Source organism: Thunnus albacares, chromosome 24, assembly GCF_914725855.1.
Source record: "Thunnus albacares chromosome 24, fThuAlb1.1, whole genome shotgun sequence".
In the NCBI taxonomy this organism is placed as follows: Eukaryota; Metazoa; Chordata; class Actinopteri; order Scombriformes; family Scombridae; genus Thunnus; species Thunnus albacares.
In genome coordinates this window covers 7,210,532-7,234,445 of record NC_058129.1, presented here as the reverse complement: position 1 = coordinate 7,234,445, position 23,914 = coordinate 7,210,532, and the positions used below count along the sequence as shown (strand labels likewise).

General features: G+C 38.5%; 1 long non-coding RNA gene across 1 annotated transcript in view; it reads left to right on the top strand.

Annotated features, from left to right (window-relative positions):
- The first annotated feature begins 1,722 nt into the window (after positions 1-1,722).
- Positions 1,723-23,914, top strand: part of LOC122976668 — a 73,914-nt gene continuing 51,722 nt past the window's right edge. Inside the window, exon 1 of the long non-coding RNA XR_006401011.1 lies at positions 1,723-3,360. This is a non-coding gene — a long non-coding RNA (uncharacterized LOC122976668). The remainder of the gene's footprint in view (positions 3,361-23,914) is intronic.

Below are 23,914 nucleotides of genomic sequence, written 5' to 3'. Positions count from 1 at the left end.
AAGTTCTCTATTCTTTTCCCTGTCAGTCTGAGATATGCTGCAGTAAGTCGGAGGACCCTTGATGGAGTACAGCTCTTGTGTTCACTTGTGGTAGACTCCATTACTTCTCCATATATAGATGGCAGTGGGGAGAGGATCTCCAGCAAATTTGATCAGCGAGATTACAAACCCCCGCATACTAGATCATTTAAACCTCATCTCTGTTGCCTGCAAGGACCACAATACATTACTCCCTCCGTGCAGTGCATCTATCAGTCCCTTTCGCCTTGCCGCTGCAGGTCTCCCAAGATCAGATGAACGAAGAGGAAAGAATGCACTGACCAAACGGGGGTCCTGACCCGATGGGGTCAAGAGAATGAGAAGCATGGCCAACGGTGTTCAAATGGAGCTTTGAATGGGTGCAGATTCATCACACGGGAATGGCAGTGGGCAGGGAGAGGTGGCCTCGATGGAAGCTATCCGAAATGATAGACGGCCGTCCGAGTGTCTCAGAGCCCTCCGAGAGTGCTCTGCACATTGCAGAAGGACACATAATCTGTTGCTGTAATTGGACGCCAGCAAAGGGGAAATCAACTATGGATTTGTGGATTGGACCAACCGTACCGTACTGGGAGATATATCACAACTGGCATTGTTTTCTGGAATTATATTGAATCAGTTACATGTGGTAGTTTTGCGTTTGTTACATGCTTTGTAGATATCATGTTAACATTTTTAGAAAAATCTGGCAAGGCAAGTGGGCCCCAATTAGAATTCTTTCAGTAATGCTGACAGAATCTGTGGTCATGGATTGTCACTTAACTCAGCCCTTTTGAAGGACCATATTGATGTCTTTATATGAATCAACCCATTCATTATAAGACGTTACTGATCTTCCTGAGCATTCCTAAAGTAGCTTTTTTGCATCAATGCAATCTAATAATGATAATTACGCTTTACAAATGAAGTTACAGTGAATGAACATAAGCCAATCATGAACCTCACATACAGTGTGCCAAGAAGAGGGAGCATGCCAGGTGGGAGGACCAGGGCATTGGAGGCACCACCAGGCAACGTCTTGTGTGCTCAATGTCATACGTGACCGGTCTTCTCATCTGGGTAAGTTCTGAACAGAACTATGTCTGGAAGTGTTAAACTTCAGTGGATGCAGTGATTAGTGATTGCCCTCTTTATGGGGCTCATATTGGCGGGTTCATCTTAGTTTGGCTGGCTAAGCACATATTATGCAAAGTTCTGAGTGTGGACACTAGGATGAGAGGTTAAACCAACTGTAAACATGTGGGAGCCTGTCAGAAATAGAATAAAGAGCGCTACAGTACTGTAAGGTTTGAAAAATATCAAAAGGGAAAGCGTTTTTTCCTAATATGCCAAAAAAACACCATTTAGGAGTGCTCTCCAAAATCAAAAGGTCCTCTCAACACACAAGCTTTACTTGCCTTTGTTTCACACCCTGACATTGTCACACATCTACCACCCATTGCCAGGCGCTCATCTCATTTGCATGTTGGCCCTGTTTCAGTTTTAATGCTGCAAAAATGTCCAGGGGACCTAAACAAGGGGGGAATTGGATAACTGCCCTCAATTATTCATTTATTTGCTCAGATGCGTGTCCAGTTTTGTAACCACTTGATCAGCTTGACCTCTCTGTGGAAACACCTGTACTAACAATTTGCCTAAGTGTTAATATTATCCCCCTCTTAAACTCCAACTCTTGACTTGTGTTGTTTTTAATTTAAAAAAGGGAACAACCTTGGCTTATATGGCAGCATTAAAAAAAAAAGAACAAGTCAGCTTTGCTACCCTTAGCCCATCCTCTGGAGAAACAATTATCATTCTTTACTGTGACTTTTAAGAGCTGCTTGAGGGCCAAGCAAAAACAATGACAAGGACGTCTCTCTGTTTATGGAATTGCATGAACATTATATTTGCACCCTGCTGAGATGTTGGACTATCAGTACTGATTTGCCTGCTACACTCAGCTTCTCTATGCCAGCCTTTTGTTCCCTGCATCTCCAAACATTTTCTTTGCAGCTGTTTGAGTTAATGCTGTCATTAGACTATTGGATCCTGTAGCCAAATTATAATGTGATCTCCCGCATCATCTATTCTCCTCTTCCCTCTGAGCTGATGAATAGCTTAAGGTCAGACTATCAAATTAGTGGCTCCCATTACTCCCCAGACACTAATGGCATCTTTATGAAAGGAAAGATATGTAATCTCTCCAAAAGCCTTTTGGAGACCAAACAGTTTGTCTGTAGATGAAATGTGAGTGCAGTACTTGGTGAATTGTAAATGAATAGGGAGGGGGTATGGTGCATGCCTGTAAGTGCCAAACCCAGTTTCACTCTCTTCCACCCCTCGTATTTGTCTGTTAATCTGTGTGTGTCACTGCACTCTCAATTATGGGATATCTCATTCCATAACTGAAAAAAAATAAAAATAAAATCAAATGTGGTGCACAGAAAAACAAATCAACCACAAATTGTGATCAATAAAATGAGTTGGGTCATCCAACCTCCCTCTCAAATGACCACTTAATTAATGGTGCTTTATTGTCTTGAAATGTAAACTGGCTGTTATTTTGGGGAAAAAAAATTGCATGTGACAGGCCTGGAGACCAGACAATTATTCAGAAATCCAGATTCATGGATCTGTTGCCAAAAATGCTAACAAGAGCACCAAACCTGTATTAATCTGCAGCTGAAAATAGTCCAACAAATTGTTGGCAGAACATTTTCTAAAAACTACAATGCACAATTCCTCCAGGAAATTAGTGACCCTTTAAGAGATTTACCTCCTCAGTAGTAACGCAGTGCTACAGGGTAGGGAAGAATGAAAAGGAAGAATGTATTGACTTACACCTTTTTGGTTTTGGTCCTTTCAACAATAAGGAAGACATAACATAATGCCATCACTATCCTCTAAATTGTGCTCGTTTTGTGTAAGATATTTGAAGCAGACCTGTCTAAATTAGCTAAAAAAAAACAAGATCAAGAACAGAGATTCAACTTGTGTTTTCAATAGTTTTTTTGCAACGTTTTAAACAGCCAATGTCCCGAAATTGAGCTGTCATGTAGGAAGTCCAGACTTTCTTGTAGCGTTTGGAATTTGACATCCTGCATTACCCCGATTTTATTTGAATTCCCTGCCACCCGACAGGCCAACATGGGGTGACTTGATCTCGACCAAGACTGAAATCAAACAGCTTGGCTTCAGCAAGAGACCCGCCGGACAGCCGCAATGAAAGTCCATCACTGGGTCACAGCCTCAATCCGTCACTGTCTGCTGCCACTATCAAGAGCAGGTCCAAAGAGAAGACAGGAATGACTCAGGACTGTAGCGCTCCACTTCACAGTTCGGGTCAGACACTTCCAAAGATAATAGATTTGTTGTATTTATTAAATATGTACTATTTTGCTTATTCTTCTCATCAAATCTATACACATATTGTCAGATGTAGTCAGAAACAGCAGATTAGTTACTTTAAGACAATCTAGAGTACAACACAACTTCATAACAATTTCTAAAATTTGTATACTGATGTTACTTCTGCAAATATATTGGCCATTGCTGCCCAGGAGGCTGTTAGGAAAAGACTGAAATCAAACAGCTTAGTTCACTTAAAGATCCCTCCTCCCACTTCCACCAGCTGCAGTAGAGGTCCAGGTTATAACCTCAATCCCTCACTCTGAGGTTGGAGATAGACTGTATTCACTTTCCATTCAGCCAGCTGTAATGCGCTATGAATTTAAAACTGAAATTGCATACCAGAAAACTTGATATTTTAGTTAATCCTGACTGAATGTACACCTTAAAATATATTCTTCACCTGACATTTGCTTGATGCTGCTTTTTTACTTATTTATGTATTTTTTTGGGCAGGGTTTTTGAACTTTTTATAAGTTATACATCAATGTTCTGTTTTAACCACCCACCACTGTACACTATTAAGGCTCTCAAATCACAGTGCTGCACTATATTTCACTTTTGGCCATGTCCACTTGTTATTTTGGCTCTTTAATGATACTGTCAGCTCAGGGGATAGGATTAGCTGTGACAGGGGTGAATCCAGTTACTTCCACAGGGGCTGAAAGGCTCCTTTTGGATTTAGCAGCAGACTTTGGTGCGCCCACGGGTTGACTGCCTTTCTCTTGGGCCCAAGTGCCAATTCTGACCTTACATGAGGTGAAAGCCTCACAATGGGATTGTCAGGTATCCTTTTTTATTCCTTATTCTGACAGAATTTACAATCCTGGCTATATTGAATCTCAAGGGCTGCTGTGGAGGGCTCAAAACTGGACATGAGTCTCCTAATAAGTTAGCTTACCTATGCTGCCATGGCTATTTGTTCTCTTTCTCCTCTGCCCTTTGACATAAAAATATGTTCCGCTGCCACTCTTGTTTTTTTCCCAAAGTGACAGAGGAAAGACAACAAGCAGCAGCAACAGTAAAAAAAACAAAAAAAACAACAAGAACAGGATCAACAGCAAAATGCTGGTAATAATATTCTCAGCAAATCCTGTAGGCTTGGAACTAGTGACTGTTATTAAATGATAACAGCCAGTTGTAAATACTCAGGGCATCAAATTCTCTGGGAGGCAATAACTTTCTAAAGGCTGTTGGAAGCCTAAATTTAATTTCACACTTTTTTTTTTCTTCTTCTTTTTTTACCCCCTCCTCTTGTCTTCTTGCCCTGATGTCGTTAAGGTATGATGATCTTTGCCAAAGGGGGGAAAAAAAATCATTCCAGGCACAGTTGTCTCCCTCAGATCTTCTTTGACGTGAGTAGAGATAGTGGAACGGAAGAAGAGAAAAACACAGGGTTATGATTCACACTGAACGGCATCTGAAAGCAGAACACTTCAGATGTTTGTAATATTAAAAGATAAGTATTTTTGTATCCTTCCCCGTCTCAAAAGTTTCCTTGCCTTTAGATATTATCATTGGCTTGGCTAAGGACACTGCCCTCAAATGTGTGCACCAGCGATATGATAAACATTGCACTTATCCTGGATCCTCAGAGCTGGACGGTTTGCTATTATGAAACTATTTGGAGTTTGTGTTCAAGACCAAATATATGCTTTTGTGATTTAATCAGGGGACTGCAATCGAGGAGGCAGGTCAGCGTTGAGATGGCATGCTCATAACTCACCGCTCCTGTTGCCCCTTGGTCTCCAGTCCCCAAGACAAAGTTCACATCATCATCCTGTGTTATAGAGTTACAGAATCCCCTTTGCAACCACCATCTTGGCTCCATCTATCTGTACCTCATCTGAAATAGGTCACACAGTCTATTCCTGTATTTTCCAGACTGGTTATAGCTGTGCCTGATTGAATTTTACCCCACTGCCACTTCAACCCTAAATAAAAGACCTACAGGATTTCTGATGATCCCAAACGGATTCCAGTAACCTTTATAAGTTAAAAGACTCAATTAGGAAAAGTCTTCTAGTCTGTCATTTTTAATTATGTGAATCTCCAGAGGGACTCATTTACCACATGCTGAGTTAGTACTGGAAGTCCAAAGGCAACAGACGTGTCATATTCCAACAAAAAAACTCTTAATAATTGGCTTAAAATACAGTCAGAAAGATAATTCTTTGGTTTGAAACCTCAGAATATGGTGTCAGTTCCAACATGATTGATTTCTTTGCAATTCTTAAAGGATTTGCCGTCTTTTAAGCTTTCAAACCAGCAAAGTCTGCTAATACTCATTATAGAGACCCCATGTGAGCGGCAAAGCCAGACTGATATCTGCCACTGGAACTTTTTGGGTTTAGTTTAGTATTTTTTTTTTGTGTGTATGAGTTAGTTTTGTATGCAGTGTGAAGGCAGACTCGTAATGCAGCTCCAATTATATGGTTCGCCTAAAGGGGAGAGCAACGAGGCTTACTTGAGCATCTGTTACTTTTTGATGCAGTTGCTGACCTCACACTGTCTCCCCTTCTGGGCAATTATTTATCATTCAAATATACAACAAAATGAATAAAAAAAAGTCCAACTCCATCACAAACACAATGAGAAAATTGTGTCTGTGTTGGACAAGTTACATAACATTACATCATAACATGTATGATGTAATGAAATTAGTTATTTCACTTACTCATTTAGTTATTCAGCGAATCATTTGGGCAAAGCTAAATAAAAATATTAACCATGAAATGATTTGTATCCAAAATATGAGTCTCAGTTTCACTTGGAAACATTGATTTGGAAAATATTGTGTAAAGTACTGTAGTCATGTGACTTGGTGCCAACAATCTACAACTATATATTTTTTAATTCAATGTCCTGTAAAAATGCCACTAATCCTAATAATAATCCACTAATATTACTTCAAGACTAAGTTTTTATGTAGATGTGAAAGAATTCTAAATTACATTTACATTCTGGCAATTGACTTGAAATGTCCATGTCCCCAGGGTATGGTACCCAAATAGGGATAAGAATTCTCAGTATCATTTGAGGCCTTTACAGCCAGATAACCAATAGAAGCTGAAATTGAATTCCAGTTTCACTTCTTTAGTTTAACTGTAAAATCAGTTGAAAATGATGAACCAGTAAGTAATTCATGCCTGAATCTTTTCAGGGAGTCTTTTACATCTTCTATAGTACGAAGACAAGGGATGGGCAAATAATCGTTTTGTCTACCATGTACCAATGGCTCATTAGAATCAGATGAGGGATCAAGTGAGGAAGAGGGAGAGGGATGAGTATATGCTTTGGATCAGTGTGCAGAACACACACACACACACACGTTTCCAGTATATCCAGTATACATATTTCATTGAGTCTGGCTTGGATATTCTGTGGTTGTGGCCACACCCATAGGAAGGGATTAGGACTATTTATTCAATGATGCACACCTTGAGTCAGTTTGATGCCTCTGTGCTTGATAACAGCCAATTTGTGCCTGGAAAGTTGTACTTTTTCAAAATGCAATGAGGAAAAATGTATTTTAAAAAGAGAGCACTCTACAGTGTTGCGAGTCCATGGGAAGCATAAAGTATTTACACATTTGGCCACAGTGAGGACAGTATCCATAGCAGCACTCAAGCCACTACTGACTCATGATGAGGCAGAGGATGGAGCTCACCAAACAGGATATACGGTATAAGATGGGTATATTGGTAGGAAGGATATATATAAAGTTATTGTGAACAAAATGCTAATTGTTATTTTGAGGATAAAATATCTGAAATAGGCTGCACATATCTAGTATCTACTCTATATGCTTCAATAGAAAGACATCCATCATGCGTAAACAAAGTTCTTAAGTTATGGGTTATTTTAACTTAACTTATTTCTAGATTAATATTTAAATGATAGTTAAACTAAATATATTTACTTTGTTGCAAACACTTCATAATTTCTTTGTAAAATAGAAAAGCTCTCATTCACAATGGTGCTCTGTAAATACAAAACCAAAAAAGCCATGACAAAAAAAAAGTAAAAATTGTAAAATCAACAATCTCAAAACACAATACAAATGACTTACAAAACACAAAAAAGAAAGAAAAAGAACACAGAAAAGACAGTATTACAAGTGTATCACACAGTGATAGAACAGACACATTAGGAAAAGCAGGAGCATTCATTATATAAAATATTGTTTGTTTAACTTAGTTTAACTTAGAGTTAAAAATGTGTCCAACCTAATGGAGTCCTGAAGCTTATTCACCTATGAGGAGCATAATAGGTGAATGCAGTTTTTCTTAGTTCTGTATTCATATATGGAATATCCAAAATATGCATTCCTGTGAATGACTACATTATCCCATATTCCTAAGTCTTAAAAGAGACAATAAGTAAAATGGTAGCTTATTTAGGATGGCTTTATAAATTAAAAAAAAGTGTCATTCCCTTCAAGTGGTAAGTGATATCCACCTTACTTTCTTGTAGAAAAAAAAAAAAAGTAAATCTAAGAAAACTATGAAACACAGCATCAAGGGGCTTGAGGGTAAGGGCAGCAACATGCATATAAATTACATCTGCACAGTCAAGCACTAATAAAAATGTTACCTTTACAATCTGCAACCTACTGCTAAAAGAGAGGCACTGCTTGTTTCTAAAAAAGAGACCTAATTTAAATGTAAGCTTCTTTGTCAGTTCTTCAACATGGGTTTTAATACCCAGGTACTTATAACATCGAGACGTTTTAAAATTTGAGCCGCAGATATTGTACTAATAATAATAGTATTTGAAGGAAATCATTAGATTGGGTTAATTAACTTTCAAAAAATTAATTTTCTTAACTATTCCTATGTTCTTACCTGTTGAGGGGTAAAAGGGTTAGTTTAACAAAATTACACAAACATATTTTTTCACTCACTGCAAATGATATCAAACCATGTTGCTGCTTTCAATTTTATGTTCCATTAAAGTTTGGCGATATCAGCCTCTGAATTTTATTTTCTTCTCCTTCAGTTTTGTGATCTGCCTCTTCTAGCCAAGTGAATACCACTTTGCTAAAAGAGTCCCAAGGTGGGCATTATTTCTGCTATGAGACGAATGCAACTGCTAACAAATGTTAACTTAACTGTCGGTGTAATTTGTATTTATAGGTGGCTCACCAATATTTAATATGTTTCAAACCAGTGATGATTAGTGCACAAATTAATCTCTAAAAATCATTGATTTAAACTAGGATAAGAGGGGCCTACACCTTAAGAGGGAGGAAATTCTCCCATTATCACTTAAACTAGAGTTAAATCAGCGTTTTCTCAATACCCCAAGCTGTCCACCCAACCTTTATGATAAAAAAAAAATGGATGAATGGAGAAGAAAGGAAACTTTCAAGTCACAGTTTCACTTTGTCATTGAATTGTGGACCAAGATAATGATCAGTGAAGTTGGAGAATTTCTCAGTCTCAGTCTGACTGTGTCACGAAAAAGTCAAGGCAGGTATTTCCATGGAATTCACTCAAAAAGAGACACTTGATCCTAGGATGTCAGTGAAGCCATCATATTGCTGAAGATAGCTGAAATTCTTTAATTCTACAGCTGAAATGTGTTAGGTTTCCAACTTTTATTACTTTGTGTGATATCCTCAAGAATGGGTGTCCCAACTGTCTGAAACATTCACAAGTATTCTGACTTGCAACATTCCCAAATCTCATTATTTAAATAGTGCACATGACATGTACAATCCAAATGATGTGGGCTGACAGTAAGCACAATGGTGAATTTTTTTCATTTTTTTTTATGATTCTCGTCTGAATGCTTGAGCTTTAAGAAACAGCACCATGCATGCCTGACCTTATTTCCACTCAGTATACATTATGCAATCAAATCTAGGTTTGCGGACAATGTTAATGAATCCAACTGCATTCCAGCGAGGGTCTCCCACTTGGGCAAACAAACATCTGCTAGTCAGCTAAAAGGGAAAATAGGGGAGCCAAGGAAGATATTCAGGCTTTTCATGTCTCAGGCCTGAATGCTTTTCTTCAGCGCTGTCCTCCTGCTGAATGCATCGTGACTCTGAATCACAAAATAAATCAGTCTTGTATCCAGAGTGGTTATGAGTGTAGATTATTAATGGGTTTGAGACATGCATTGAGGGGAGGGAACTCCATTACAGTGGCTGCAGGGTACGCATTATTCCTTCTGACCTAAATGACCCCATTTACTTAATAGCATATAACATACAGAACAACCTAATTATATACTGCAGCACACACACACACACACACACACACACACACCTCGTGTTTCTTTTTTAGTGCAATCTCCAGCCCTAGCTGAATTGGTGATTCTTATGGCCAGAAAGGTAGCACTGATGGTTTAAAAAATGAACAAGATGTTCCTTGGCCATCCTGGAGGCTGCTACTTTGGCACAGCAGTGCTTTGAGCTGAAAGCTAATGCCAGCCATTCTTGCAATGACAATGCTAACATGTTGATGTTTAGCATATATATATATATATATATATATATATATATATATACTGCCAAGACTGGCCACTATTTAAGATTGTGAAGAAGCAGCAGCCGTGGAGTGGATAATATGAAAACAAGATATAAATGAATGTACTGTATGGATTGTAAGGTTTATTTTACCAACAGTTTTGGTGTCTTCTTCTGGTTACAAATGGACAGAGGAAATTCAGTATTCAGATTGGTAAAATCACCTTCACTAAATAGCCTGTAGGGGGACAGCTTGGTCTGTCCCTTAGTCATTAGTACACCGAATTGAGAGTCAGACAGTCACTGTTTCGTTTTTCACTTCACTCTTGTGACTCCCCCTAATAAGGAGGATATGGCTGTGGCATCTGTAAGTTATTCAATAGTGGGATTCCTCTGCCCACACCGGCTCATAGGAGGAAGGAAGACATTGCTAATGGAGGATGAGGAACACATGAGAACACAGAGGAAGAGGCACCTCACTGAAAAAGAGAGGCTCACCCAAATTAACGGCAAAGAAAGTTGACCAAAAGACTGAATACATCTCCCACCTACACCACCCTCAAAGGACTTCAGAGTCAAGAGAAAAAAAAAACCATACGTTGAGGTGGGCCATTAAACGGAGGCGTGCCAAAATACAATAGGGATCGAGTCAATCATAGCAGTGGTTTTCAAAGTGGGGTCCGGGGACCCGGTGGGGTTGTTGAGGGGTCCCAGCAAAAAAGGGAATAGTTTTTCATTATAATTTCATAATAAGTAACACAATGACAGAATGTATGACTATTTTGGTCATCAGTTTCATATACTTTCTGTGTGAAAAATATAAAACCAAAAATATTATCAGATGGGGGACCCTGGGACAAAATCTTATCAAAATCTTATCTGTGGTCTAATTTATGTCAGTTCAGGGGTCCTTGACGTAAAAAAGTTTGAGAACTACTGGCTTTAAGTATTTGGATTTTTGTTTGAACCTACTTGACCCTTGTATATATATTTTCATTTTATTTTATGTTTTGTTTTGTTTGTTTTGTTTGAACATGCAACAATCTTTTTTTTCTCATCTTGAGATTGAAAATTCATTGACCTTGGAAATTGAATCTGGCAGAACAATGTCACCATAAGGCAGTTCAGATCAGCACTGAATGGACATTGTGATAAAGAAGAACAGTTTCAATTGTGTAACTATTTATATTAATAAAACACTTTAATTTATGAAAAACAAGTATAACTTTTTACCTTGTTCCCCATCTTGGTTTAGTGTGTTAGCATGCTAAGTACAACTGAGGCTAATGGGAAAGTCATTAGTTTTGCAGATATTTGGTCATAAACTAAAGTATTGGATAAGGCTAAATGAAAAGTGAAGCAATCACAAAGTAATTACTATTTATCCTGAGGGGGATGTGAATGTGTGCAACATTTTATGTCTGGCAATCCATCCAATAGTTGATGAGATATTTCAGTCTGTACCAAAGTAGTGGACCAATAAACCAACCAACATTGCCTTCCCTAGAGCCACAAGTATAGTACGGCTAAAAACTATGCAGAGAGAGCTGTCTCTTTATTTGTAGATGCTGAAACATTTTAATAGCTTTCTGTGAGATTGCAAGGCCTAGCAGACCCAGGTGGTCTGGGAAAATTGTCCTCTGGTCTTCTGGGTTATTTTTCCCCCTATTTTTATTTTCTTTGATTTAATGTAATTTGGTTTTCTTTCAAATCAAAAAGGACATCCATTTTGTTTTCTCCCTGAAACATCTTCATCTCTGAAGTAGTTGTGATTACTGCTAGATCAGTTTGAAGAGTTCCTCATTAAATATGTATATAAATCCAACAGCAGCTTCTCAGATTGGAGGGAATGAAATGTCTCTATGACATCAAGCAGGGGATTATGGAAAATACCATCAATTGAATGACACTACAGTGCAGCATGGCTGTTTAGGTGTACTTCCTGTCTTTCCTTTTGTACTGCACATTCATAGGATTTCATTAGTTAAGACTATGTGTGATCAGTGTCGGTTTATTCACAGAATGCTGAGAATTATCCTTTAGCTTCACTGACACTAAAGTAGGATGTCTGAAAGATTAAAGCCGAGTGTACTGTAACTGACAGCAAACATATTCCATATCCTTTTGAGACATCTTTCTTTCTCATCTCACCCAAGAGTGGGTAACCTTGGTTAGCTTATAGCTCAACAACATGCAGGACTTTCAGATATTGCCAAAATAAATAACCTTGCACATCTGCTGGCTCAGTGAAAAGAGCCAAAGACTGCAGTCTGATTAAATCAGTTTTTTTTTTCTTTCACAGTGTTCTTTGAGGTCTGTACATGAAAGTTCTCCCAGTACTTTATTTTAACATCTTGCTGGCCTCACTGGTGGAAGGAACTTGTGAAGAGAAGGTCGAACTCAAAGCAAAAGATCAACCCAGTGTGGTATTGATTTCAGTGCACTGGTGGCTTTCTCAAAAGTGCTTAAATATTAGAATTAACTTGAGTTGGAGCAAGGTTTTCTGCAACAACTCCGCCTGTGTGTCTAACTCTTTCTTCCTCTCTCTATATAAAAAAGGATAAAAGATAAATAGAAGCACAGAATCAGAACAGAAAGTAAAAACTTTTGATCAAGGAAACAGAATACCCAGTCCACATGCTACAGATCTGCAAATACTGTTTTGACACTGATTGGTTCTGCTGTTATGTAAAATAAATGCACTCACTTAAAAAAAAAAAGATGGTGGAAAGTAATTGGGACTGTTATTTCTTCAGATGACTTCACTACTTTTTGAATCTCTTCTCATTTGAAATTTGCATCAGTAATCCCAGTGCCACAATGAAGAAAGGATTAACGTCAGCAAAATAATTGAAGAAATGGATTTTGGGATTGATGTTGCTTAGCAACCCCTTAATTTGAGTTTCTAATGGTAGCTTTAATTTCAGTCAATTAAGTCACTCCAAATATCATAAGCACGGAAGGCACAATATTCTTCCCATCTTGCTGAAGTTAAATTTTTATGAGTCAGGGGTAATAAACACTTGATGTAACAGTTTAAATATCGAATGAATAATTCATACTGTCAACTGATGCACGTGGGCCAATTGCGTTCTTGTGAGCTAATCGCTCTAAACGGTACCAGACTGCTTTTGTATCTGTTAGCATCAAAAAGTTATTAAATTGTAATCATCGTTAACCTGGGCCTTATTTCTCCAATTTTTGCAGACAGATTCATCTGATTTTTATAATTGCTCCACACTTTCACAGCAGAAGACCAGCAGGCAACAGAGTAAAAGGTGGATAAGCACTGACATGATAATGTAGCTGTTTAAGGACACATTTCTGCTTTGTTGCCATTGTGGTGGAGGAGCATGATTTAGTCAGGGGTTTTGGTTTCAAGTGGGAAAACTGTCCTGATGGAGGAACAATAGAAAATCCTCTGCTTAACAGTTGACAAAAGCTACATTGTGATGTGGGAAGTACCCCACCTCCTAAAAACATTCATTTGCAACTAATCTGCATGAGCAATATGTTGTGTTAAATCTATTTTAAATATAAAAAGTATAAGGTTAGGGAAATATTGTTTTTGGTTAAATATAAAATAGCCAATCTTGATGGACGAGACAGGACATGTTGACCTAACATCATGCTAGACACATGACGCAAACCCAGGTTTTTGGGCTCAGAATTCCAGGTCTATATTTTTAGTCTAGGATTCTACTTGAATATGATTGCATGATTTACAGTTTAAAAAGACTCCTTATTTATCTTATACTGGCCCTTTTTGCAGCCCCTCAGTGCAGCCTCTGTCTGAAACAAGCCGTTTTAGCTCCTGTTTCTTTAAGGCCCCCCTCCCGATGGCCCCACTCTGTTAACGTTAACGTTAACAAACAGTAGTAGTAGGATTTCACTTCTTTTTCCTTATTCTTTACTCAAAATGTCAACTTTTCAAATACAGCTGTAAATGTTCGCACTGAAATCCAACCTGAAATATGCAAGTGGAAAATGTGAAAACCTTTGCAACAAGATCTGATGTCAGTTCAATGGGGAACTAGAAGTAACATTGCAAAATTTCATGTAAATTTCAACCCCATCACCAAAAAAGAATGTTAAAAGCTGGACAATTCTACAAAATCCTGAATCTACTACATTGGTGCATGGCAACTGCGATATAGTTTGAAAGATAGTAGTGATGGGAAATAAAGAATGGTTGAGGTATGGGGCAACAAAAGTACCTTTATTAATGTTAGGTGAAAACGGTCCAGGTTTCTGATGAGTAGGTGAACTCTGATTTAGACTACACTTAGCCATGCTAAATAAAGAGCACTATACTGCCTGGGTTTGAACTGAATGTTGGCATTGGATGTAAATCGTAAAAAAGGTAGAGATCTTGTTTTATTCCTAGGGATACAGGGCTGGTAAATTTGTCGACTGCTGAATTGATGATCCTTTGGAATCTATGGGCCCAAAAGCCACAACTGTACATGCATTAGAAAAGCAAAAATCAACAGATCACCATTTTGATCTCTATTAACAATGTGTGAAAGTGTACGCATACACCCAAAGTACAGGATTGTACAGAACCATGTGGTTGTCCACATCTGTTTGAATATATCAGGGATCTAAAGCTGTCACACTGCCAGGATTGGGAAAAAAAGCACAGCTTATGAACATTATACAAGCAGCAATTGCTTCTTTCAATGCAAGTTATATTGTATATATGAACATACAATATTTTTTTAGGAGACTGTATTGACATTGAAACCTGTGAGGACCAAGTCTGTGTTGATATAAGTGTTGTTCAATTTACTTCCCCCTCTGCATCACAGTCTCTAGGCCTATATTATGTTATTGCCAGTACATCACATCCCTCATATTTTAAATTTTTTGATTTGATGGCATGAGAGGCAAATACAAAATTCAAAGCAAAACATTTTCAACGTGGGCGCGCATGTGTGTCCTCCTTTACGGTTAACCAACACTGATATCGGACTTGTTGTTTGCACAGCTTGAGTGATGTGGCACCAAAGTGACCTACAAAACAGCCGTGGTGGGGCCATAAATCACATTGGGTCTGGAATTAATCACTGTGTAGAGGACATCTTCTGCCACCGCTGTCCTCTCACAATCACTCTCTGCAAAACGCTTGCCCCCCCACCTCCCCCTCCTTCCATCCATCCATCCTTCTTTTCCTCCATCGCTCCATCAGCCACCAAAGCGACCACCGATTGGTCTCGAGTGTAAGAAAGAAAGAGAGATGTCCTTTCCACCACTCATTTAAAATGCAGGTGAAAGTTTATAGAGTTGCCTGCGTGCCAGCCATCTGAAATGCTTTTCAGCACAGAGAACAACAGAAGACAATGAGGACCTTGTTTTTGAGATTAACCTCAAGACACTTTATTTCACAGCTCTCACCCCACCATTATGATAACTGCCAGTTTTATTTCAGGATGTTGACTATAGGGACCAGGGTGAGAGCAAGAAAGGGTGAGCAGGAGAGGGGTGCGCTTGATTTATTAGACGACAGACGCAGTGGGGATCCAATCAACGTTACATTGGATGCCAACACCAAGTCGGCGTGAGGCTTAAGGCACTTCACTTCAAGGGCAGCTGTTGTCAGTTCAAAGACAAGCCAACACAGTGGCCATTGTCTTCTCTGTGAAGCTCAATCTGCTACTCTGGAATTCTGTTTCAACACTGGAACCCTGGAAAATTACAGCGCTTACAATAGATGCCATTTTATTTTGGCAGTCTGTCATAATTTGAATAGTTTAATAGTGAAACGCCAACAGATTTTAAAATGCAAACTGTGATACAGTCTCGGTGCTTAGCAACACTTGTGCGACAGCAGTGGAAAAAAAGAAGGCCTTGACATAGTGTATGAATACCACTTGGGATTCAACTTTTTTTTTTCCTTTTCTAAAAGCTGTAATTACACTGGTGAATTTGGATTGGAGTTTATAGAAATTAGAAACCCTTATTTTGTCCTGTTCATGCCGAAAAAAAAATCAAAAATATTTCTGTCAAGTTTGGAGCAGGAGTATAACAATAGAATGGATAATTTGTAGAAAAAAGTGATTTTTCTCATGACTAATGAGAGGGCTTTTAATTCCCTGCAGTCACAACACCTCACCAAATTGAAAGCTGGAAGACATTTGATCCACAGGTTATTTCACAGCTGTCTGTATTGGTATACCGTTGCACATGTGAGGCATCACAAGAGAGCGCTGCTGCCTTTTGACTGCATCTGTTTCTTTTTTTTTTCCCTCTGCATATTACCCTCAGTCACTTCACTGATGTCAGTGACACTGAACTCCCATGCGTCCAAATTACTTCAAAACTAGTACAAAAATGGTTCAAAATGGAGAAAAAAGGACACTGATGATCTTTTTTTCCTCACTAGTCTTTTTCCAGCTCCACTTAGTATCAGGTTGGTGACTTCTTGAATGGAGTCTGGTCATCATCCATCACCTGCCAAGTAAGCTGTCCTTGTTCTCTCAGTTTTTCTGTTTCTCTATTGCAAAATCTCACTTCAGTTTTGAAATCTAGTTATGTTTTATGTGACAGGGTTGCTCAACCTTTCATCATTTCTGGTTCAGAGAATTTTGCTTTTGGGTCTGTTTTTCCTACCTCCAGTCGTTTGTCCCCCAGGTGGACTAATGGATCACAGTCTCACACTACAGCAGACTGGACGGGTTCAGGGTGTAAAAGTGGTCCGTTGTATGTCAAGCCAAATTTGCGACTGCGGCTGCGGGGCTGAGAGGCATCACTCACCTTTCACCCCGGTGGGTTGAGGCAGATTTGATAGCTGATGATTATAGCTGACAGCTGTCCAACATATTTTCAGAGGTCAGTCAAAGGCCTCTATGTGTGAATAATGTCCAATTTTCCCTGAACCAGCCGTTATTTTGGAATCATACTACTTCATATAGTCACTCAGCTAGGCAGTCTGCCAGAAAAAAGTGGGGCCACTAGTGCGGGTCAGAAGTGGATTTCCCAATTTCCCAAAAGATTATAATAGGATTCCTGATATATGAACACTTGGGGAATACACTCATCCAAGACGAATGTGTTGGTGGCAACTCAATCACAGGACAACAAGGTATCATCACCTCATGTCCATGTTCTCTGACCTTGAACACAGTGTTCCTTAACACAACCCTCCCACACCCACACTCACACACCCTACTTCACTGCATAAACAGTCCAAAAGCAATGTGACAATAAATTGAACTGAAATGTCTTTCACCAAACATACTGCAGCTGGATGATTGCATCAATTTTTGACCCTCTGTCAGATATCTGGTCTTTTACTGCTGAATGGATTCATATTTTGCGAAAGTGGCTAACTTAAGTGGCTGCTGTGAGCAATGTGTGTTTCAAAAGCAACCACTACCGACCCTGTTGGTACACAAGTGGCTCCAGACTCCTAACTAAATGAAACATCACTGTGCAAGACTAGCACAAACAAGTCTGGATGAAAAGCAGTACTGAAGCATACTTGATTAAAGAAGTGGCATCAGGTGTGAAGTTTGCAAACTTTGTTAACTAATATAGGTCAACTCAGACTTCGGTCCATTGCACAGAAATGCTTGATTTTAGAGCCAATCAAGGTTCTGGTGAATTTTCATCTTGATTTATTTGTAGTATAGGTTGATTCCCAAGAACACTAGAATTTTACTCAAAAATATTGTGTTTGTCAGCACAAGAATCACAAAGAAGCGAACCCCAACTTTCAGTGTTTTTATTACTTTACAGGCACTTTTTTTCTTTTTACTAAAATGAGTAAACATTTAAAGACAGTAGAAAATGGGAAGAGCTAACTGCCACTCACATTTTTAAATCTATTTTGGCTGAGGCAATGTCATTTCAAAGAGAGAAAAGGCTTAAACAAGAGAGCCAGTACCCCAGCACTATGGCAATATTGTGATACTGTTTGGATCTTAATCAGGGCAAACAGGTGTGCTGCATTAAGCCCTCCTCATAAGGGCGTTAAGTAGACCTCCAAGCCAACCAGCACAGGTGAAAACAATTAAGATGTTCACATTTACTGACATTGTGCATTTTCAAATACAAATAGAAAATGAATCATTATCAGCTATATGATAGAGCATATAACCATGCCCACTGAGTCTATAATTTAGACTTTAGATGAAAACAGAAAATAAATCATTCTTTCTTACGCTATTCACCATACAAAATCTGTATTTTAGATGTGTTAATCCTAGTCAAGGACTTTTTTAAATATCTCCTCAAAACTCATGTATATGGAAGCCTCTTCATATTTTATCCTTCCTTTCTTTTATTCAGTCTTTATTCTAACCTTGTTAATTTTTTAATAACATCTTGTTTATATGCCCTCGTGTTTTATCATATCATGGCCTTTTGTGCATTGTGGAGCAACTAACTAAAAAGTAAACTGAAAAAAATAATAATCAAATGAAAAAGAATCATGTATATTTTTTTTTTTTAGCATGAAATGAGATATAAATAAAGCATGCCAATGTTCTATTTTTTATATTCCTTCAGAAGCGATTCATTTGAAAAAAAAATATTGTGTTCTGTTTTTTTGATGTATAGTTGTGGTTAGGGTTGTTTTTTTCTCATGATGTAAATATGTGATAGTGACTAATCATGTGACAACTGAATGCCTATATATGGATGAGGAAATGCAGCATATCTGTTTGATCTAACTAACATCTAAACAGAATCACAAAGCTATGTCAAAGAAGTGCTTTTTTGTGTGGGCTTTTTCTCTCTTTATACTGGCATTATTTCAACAGGATACAAAATCATAATGCTGTTGCATGAAAATTGTGGGAGTGAAAAAAAAAAAAAAAAAAAGCACACACCAGGGATCAGATGCATCTTATCGACTACTGTTTTCTTACTGATTTGCCCCAGTCAATCAATCCCCCCCACACAAAAAAACAGTTTCCCTGTTGTCAGAGCAATTAATCGGAAACAGCTAATCAAGATCTATGAAGAAGAATCCTCACCAGGACACAGGAACTGTCCTCTGATTGGTGGCTGACGAGTAGCAAATGGCTGTTAGAAAATCAATACTTTCCAATTAAGTGACATTTGCTCCGTAGGGACAGTGATGTCCCATGGTATGCCTCATCATTTGTTGTTTTTAGTTGCACTTATTAAATGCATGGCTTGCTTGACTTTCTTTTTATTATCCCACAGTTCTCACATTCAATTTCTATCAAGCTAAAGAAGCAAAGACATGCAAATAAAGAGGCATTTGGAGACGTGCACACTACTGTAGAAAGCTTGCTAAAAGCCAACATTTCCAAGGTCATTATCCTCAGTTGTAATGGGAAACAGCAGAAGTGAGTCAGCCCACAAAAGCCAATATGCAAAACTCAGAGGAGTGCGATGAATTTGAGGCAAATGAAAACAACCTCTGAAATAATGCACAACAACCTGCCAAAAATGCTGTCAGCTACATTATGAGCTCTGCAAAACAACGATGCTATGAGGACAAAATCTGTTTCAAGGGCTCGGTTCAATTGGAGTTGACAGTGTTGGTATTTCATCCAGTCAGCTGCATACACACACAACCATGAGCAGCCACCCACCAACCCCCACCACCATCTCCACCTCCAAGGAAATTGCTAGCGGCTAGCTGCACTCCCTGAAGCCCAGTACGCAGAGTCAATTACGTTATTGGGTTAGCAGCCATAATGGCCTCAGACGGGCAATAGAAATTAGGCGCTGCACTTACACCGAGGTGGGCTGGGGCGATCGGTAAATGATTGCAGCATTAGCTTACCCGCCGCTTTCCTCCACCTTTTGGTGCAGACTAATAAAACACACAGAAAAATGCAATCCAATGAATCAGACTCCACTATTGTTCAGTAAATGAATGAATGAACTGTGCTTGGTGTCTATTAATGTCAAACCATGACATACATGTCTGAGGCTGGCCTATATAGCCTGCCCTACAAAAGGCCTTTGTAGCATTAAGTGGATAGTGCAATATTTATGAACAGGAGAATTTTTTGAACACCCATAAATCATTGGTAACAGAATTTAATGATGCATTTTTTATCAACTAACCTACTAAATCACTATCATCGCTGGTGCTTTGTTATGCAGCAATCAACTGAAAAGTACATGCTAGTAAAATGCATTTCTATTTTCAAAAGAACCAAATCGAAACTGATTCTGAGTTACAGAGAAGAAAAGCATTAAATCAGAGATTGAAGGGGAAGCTTCCTGCAGAGTGCATGACAATGTTTGATATCTGAACGTCTTCAATTTGTCATCTTTGTGAAAACAGTGATTGTGCTCATCTCTGCCTTCAACTCTTCAGCTCAGTAATTCAGAGACAGTCGGATGTATGTGAGTATGCTGATTTATTTTTAGTTTGTTCATTTCATCAGGGATATAAAATAAAACAAAAAGAAAAGTGCCTGTCCGGTGTGCCTGAGGACGTTTGACAATTCGTAAAAGCTACATCCATCTTCAAGACAAAGTATTGGACCTCGATGTTAGGGGAAATCAGCAAACACATTTATTTCTGTCAAGCAAAACCACTGTGGACAGGATAGGTACATTGTTTCTATTTGCCAATGATCCATTTTTGATGAGAGCAAAGAGATCAGGGTTTTTTTGATGGAAACAAAACTGAATCTATTTAGAACTCAATAGTGCTGCGTGTTGGGAAATAGTTTATGCACGTATGGTATCAAAGTCAAGTACATACTTTAGTACTCGCTTATTTTTTATTCTGGTTGCTGTGCACTGCAAAATGGGAACATTTGAGTTATGTAGTTAGATAACAAGCCTCAATTTTTAAAGATATGTTAAACCATTTCTGCTCTGTCTGAAGGGCATGCAGCAGACAGTGACAGGAAAGCAAGAAGAGTCAGTTTTTATGGAAGCCCACTGGGGACTTTATTAAAATGATAACGTAAACTTGAAAATGAAATTTAATTCCACAATAGCATTATAATTTCCCACATATGTATGTGTTATTTGAGGAAAAAGTAAAATGAAAATGCAATAATCCAATTTGCTTTTTCATTTTCACATACTCGTATGGGTGTTCTATGACTATATTAAAATGAAAATGGAAAAGCCATTTGACATTTAATTTCAGTGTTGTACCCCGCTGTACAGTGGACAGTTGCAATTTTCTAACAATTTGAAAATGAAAATGAAAACGGCATTTAACATTTAATTTTCGCAGACTTAACCTGCTTTACATTGGACAATATTTAAATGCAATAAGCGAAACAGTGCTCCCAATCTATTGCATTTACATTTACATGTCACTATGCTCTTTGGGGTCAAATTGAAAATGAAAACTCAATTTTTTAACAATTTGAAAATGAAAATGGCATTTAACATTTCATTTTCAAAGACTTAACCTGCTTTACAGTGGACAATATTTAAATGAAATAAGTGAAACAGAACCCCCCAGTCTGTTGCATTTACATTTACATGTCACCACACTCTTTTGCAGTCACAATGAAAATGAAAATGCAATCTGTCAGTCCTCTCATCAAGGTGGGTCTTCAGTTTGGACATCAGTCATTCTCTGTGGGTGGGACACCATCCTGCTTCTCCAAACGGCGTGCAGCCCTGGGGAAGGGTCCAAATGAGGTCAACTGCATAAACTTTCACTTATTGCACCTTAGCAGTCCACCAAAATCTGTTTCTGGACAAATCTGAGGTGAGAAATAAGTAAACCAGTTGCTGAAGCTACACTCATATTGGATATACAAGTCCTAATTTAAATGTTTGTTCCGACTTTCGTAAGGCAAGAGCACTACTGTCAAGCTGCACAGAGCAGATCAAGCTGGAAGGTCAGACACAGGAACATTTTCATTTTCAAATTGTTGGGAAATTGCATTTTAATTTTAACTGTGACTTAAATATTGCTTGCATGAATGGAAAATGAGGTTACATTGTTTGATATTACATTTTAATTTTCAAATTTGAATTAACATTTGAATATTGTCCACTGTACAGTGGGGTATGACTTTGAAAACTGTCAAACAGCTTTTCCATTTTCATTTTAATATAGTCCTAGAATGCCCATACGAGTATGTGAAAATGAAAATGCAAATTGGATTATTGCATTTTCATTTTAATTTTTACTAATATAACACATATATATGTGGAAAATGATAATGCTATTGTGGAATTACATTTTCATTTTCAAGTTTACATTATCATTTTAATAAAGTCCCATATGGGCTTCCACAGATTTAGGACCCAAATTAAAAATGAATACAGGGCATGAGCCTGCAGAGTCCTCAGATGTCCCTTTAACTTCCTGACTCTTCAAAAGAGCTCCAATGTGAGCAAGGGCACTACTGTCATTTACATCTTGCTCATTTTGATTGATTATACATTTCCATTAATACAGTAGAGTTTCTTTGTGTTAAGGTCAGGCAGTCAGTTTTATGAAGCTCAGTAGAGTAGGACTACTGCTTTATCACTGCTTTCTCCTTTCAAGATTTTTTATGAGATCATGACCAAGTGTTCTGACTAGATTAGCACCAAGGCTTTAAGCATCATACAGGTACTAATTGTCCTTTGACAACAATTGTGCATTTGCATAAGAGTCACCCTCTGGGGTTGGCGCCACAGTGCACAACAGCCCAGCGTCATCTAATGCACTCGTTGCTTTGAAAAGACTAAAGGCTCTGTTTTCATGCTGGTGGAGATCAAGCATACTGACCTCGTGCTGGTGAAGTGGTAATTTCATTGCGCGCAAGTGAATTCTTTCTCACCTTTCACAGCTTGCCATGACATCACTCAAGTCAAAATCAGAGTGGAGCACACTAGAATGGAGTGACAATATTAAGTCAGGGGTGAGGTGCAATTTTTGTGCAAACAAGTTCTGAGCATTGATGCACGTGTTCAGGGCTGTATTTTGGAGGAGCAATCAAATAGACCCTATGAAATCATTTTATGCTACCTATATTTTACCATTGTATTCTTATATAATCCCATTCAAAGTGAACAATACCAGTTCTCAGTCTTTTAATACTCTTCCTCTGTCATTCACCGTTCTGAATTTCTCAATTGATTACACTCTCTACATGCAGCCATTTAAAAGACAGGACATATGTTCCATTTGAGATACAGTTTGTGGAGTGTGGTGCATATTGTTAAAGTGCTGAGCAACTACAGAACAATACTATGTTTTTCATCTCATTCCATATATTTTCATTAACCAATGAATGGATTACAGTGCTTTCTGGTTTTGTAGACGTCACATTAGTCCCCCAAACTAAGAAGCCATAAGTGCATTAAGGCTCATGTCCATTATGTGTCCCAAATGGAGTAAAGAAAGGTCCGGGACTGTGATTAAAAGACCACAGTCACGGCTGTTTTGTTTTAGGAAATGTTCTGGAAAACGGAAATGAGGACTTTTGTGACATTAACAGAATTAAGAATTAAGATGTTCTGCCATTCCTATCACACCCTCCAGTTCAATGTATTTACATGTGGATAAGAAGGGGTTAGCCCATTGAGCTCATAGGACTTGGTTTTACAATCCTATATTGTAATCAGCAATCATTCCTTGAGTGGGGGTAGGAGGTAGATCAGATGGGCACCCTCTTTCCTTGATATTTTGTTGATAGGCCCACACAGGCCTTACAGGATTTACAGTCCTGTTTATGCAGACTGTAAATCATTAACCAGCAGCAACAGAACTTCAGGAGGATCCATCAAGTCCAGGTTTCTTCTGCCAATGATTCAATCCTGTTTATGTGGACTGTAAATCATAACCAGCAGCAACAGAACTTCAGGAGGATCAGTCGAGTCCAGGTTTCTTCTACCAATGATTCAGTCCTTTTTATGCAGACAATATATCATAACCAGCATTGGAGATAGGAGTAGAAGCTTCACTGGGGTTATCAGATGGGCACCCTCCTTCCTTGGTGTTTCGTTGATAGGCCCAGACACCTCCAGAGGGCTCAAGAGTGACACCTGGTGTCTCAGGTGTACCCCCCTCCGCCTCTACCCCTCCTGCTGGCTGATGGTCATTTTGCCGCC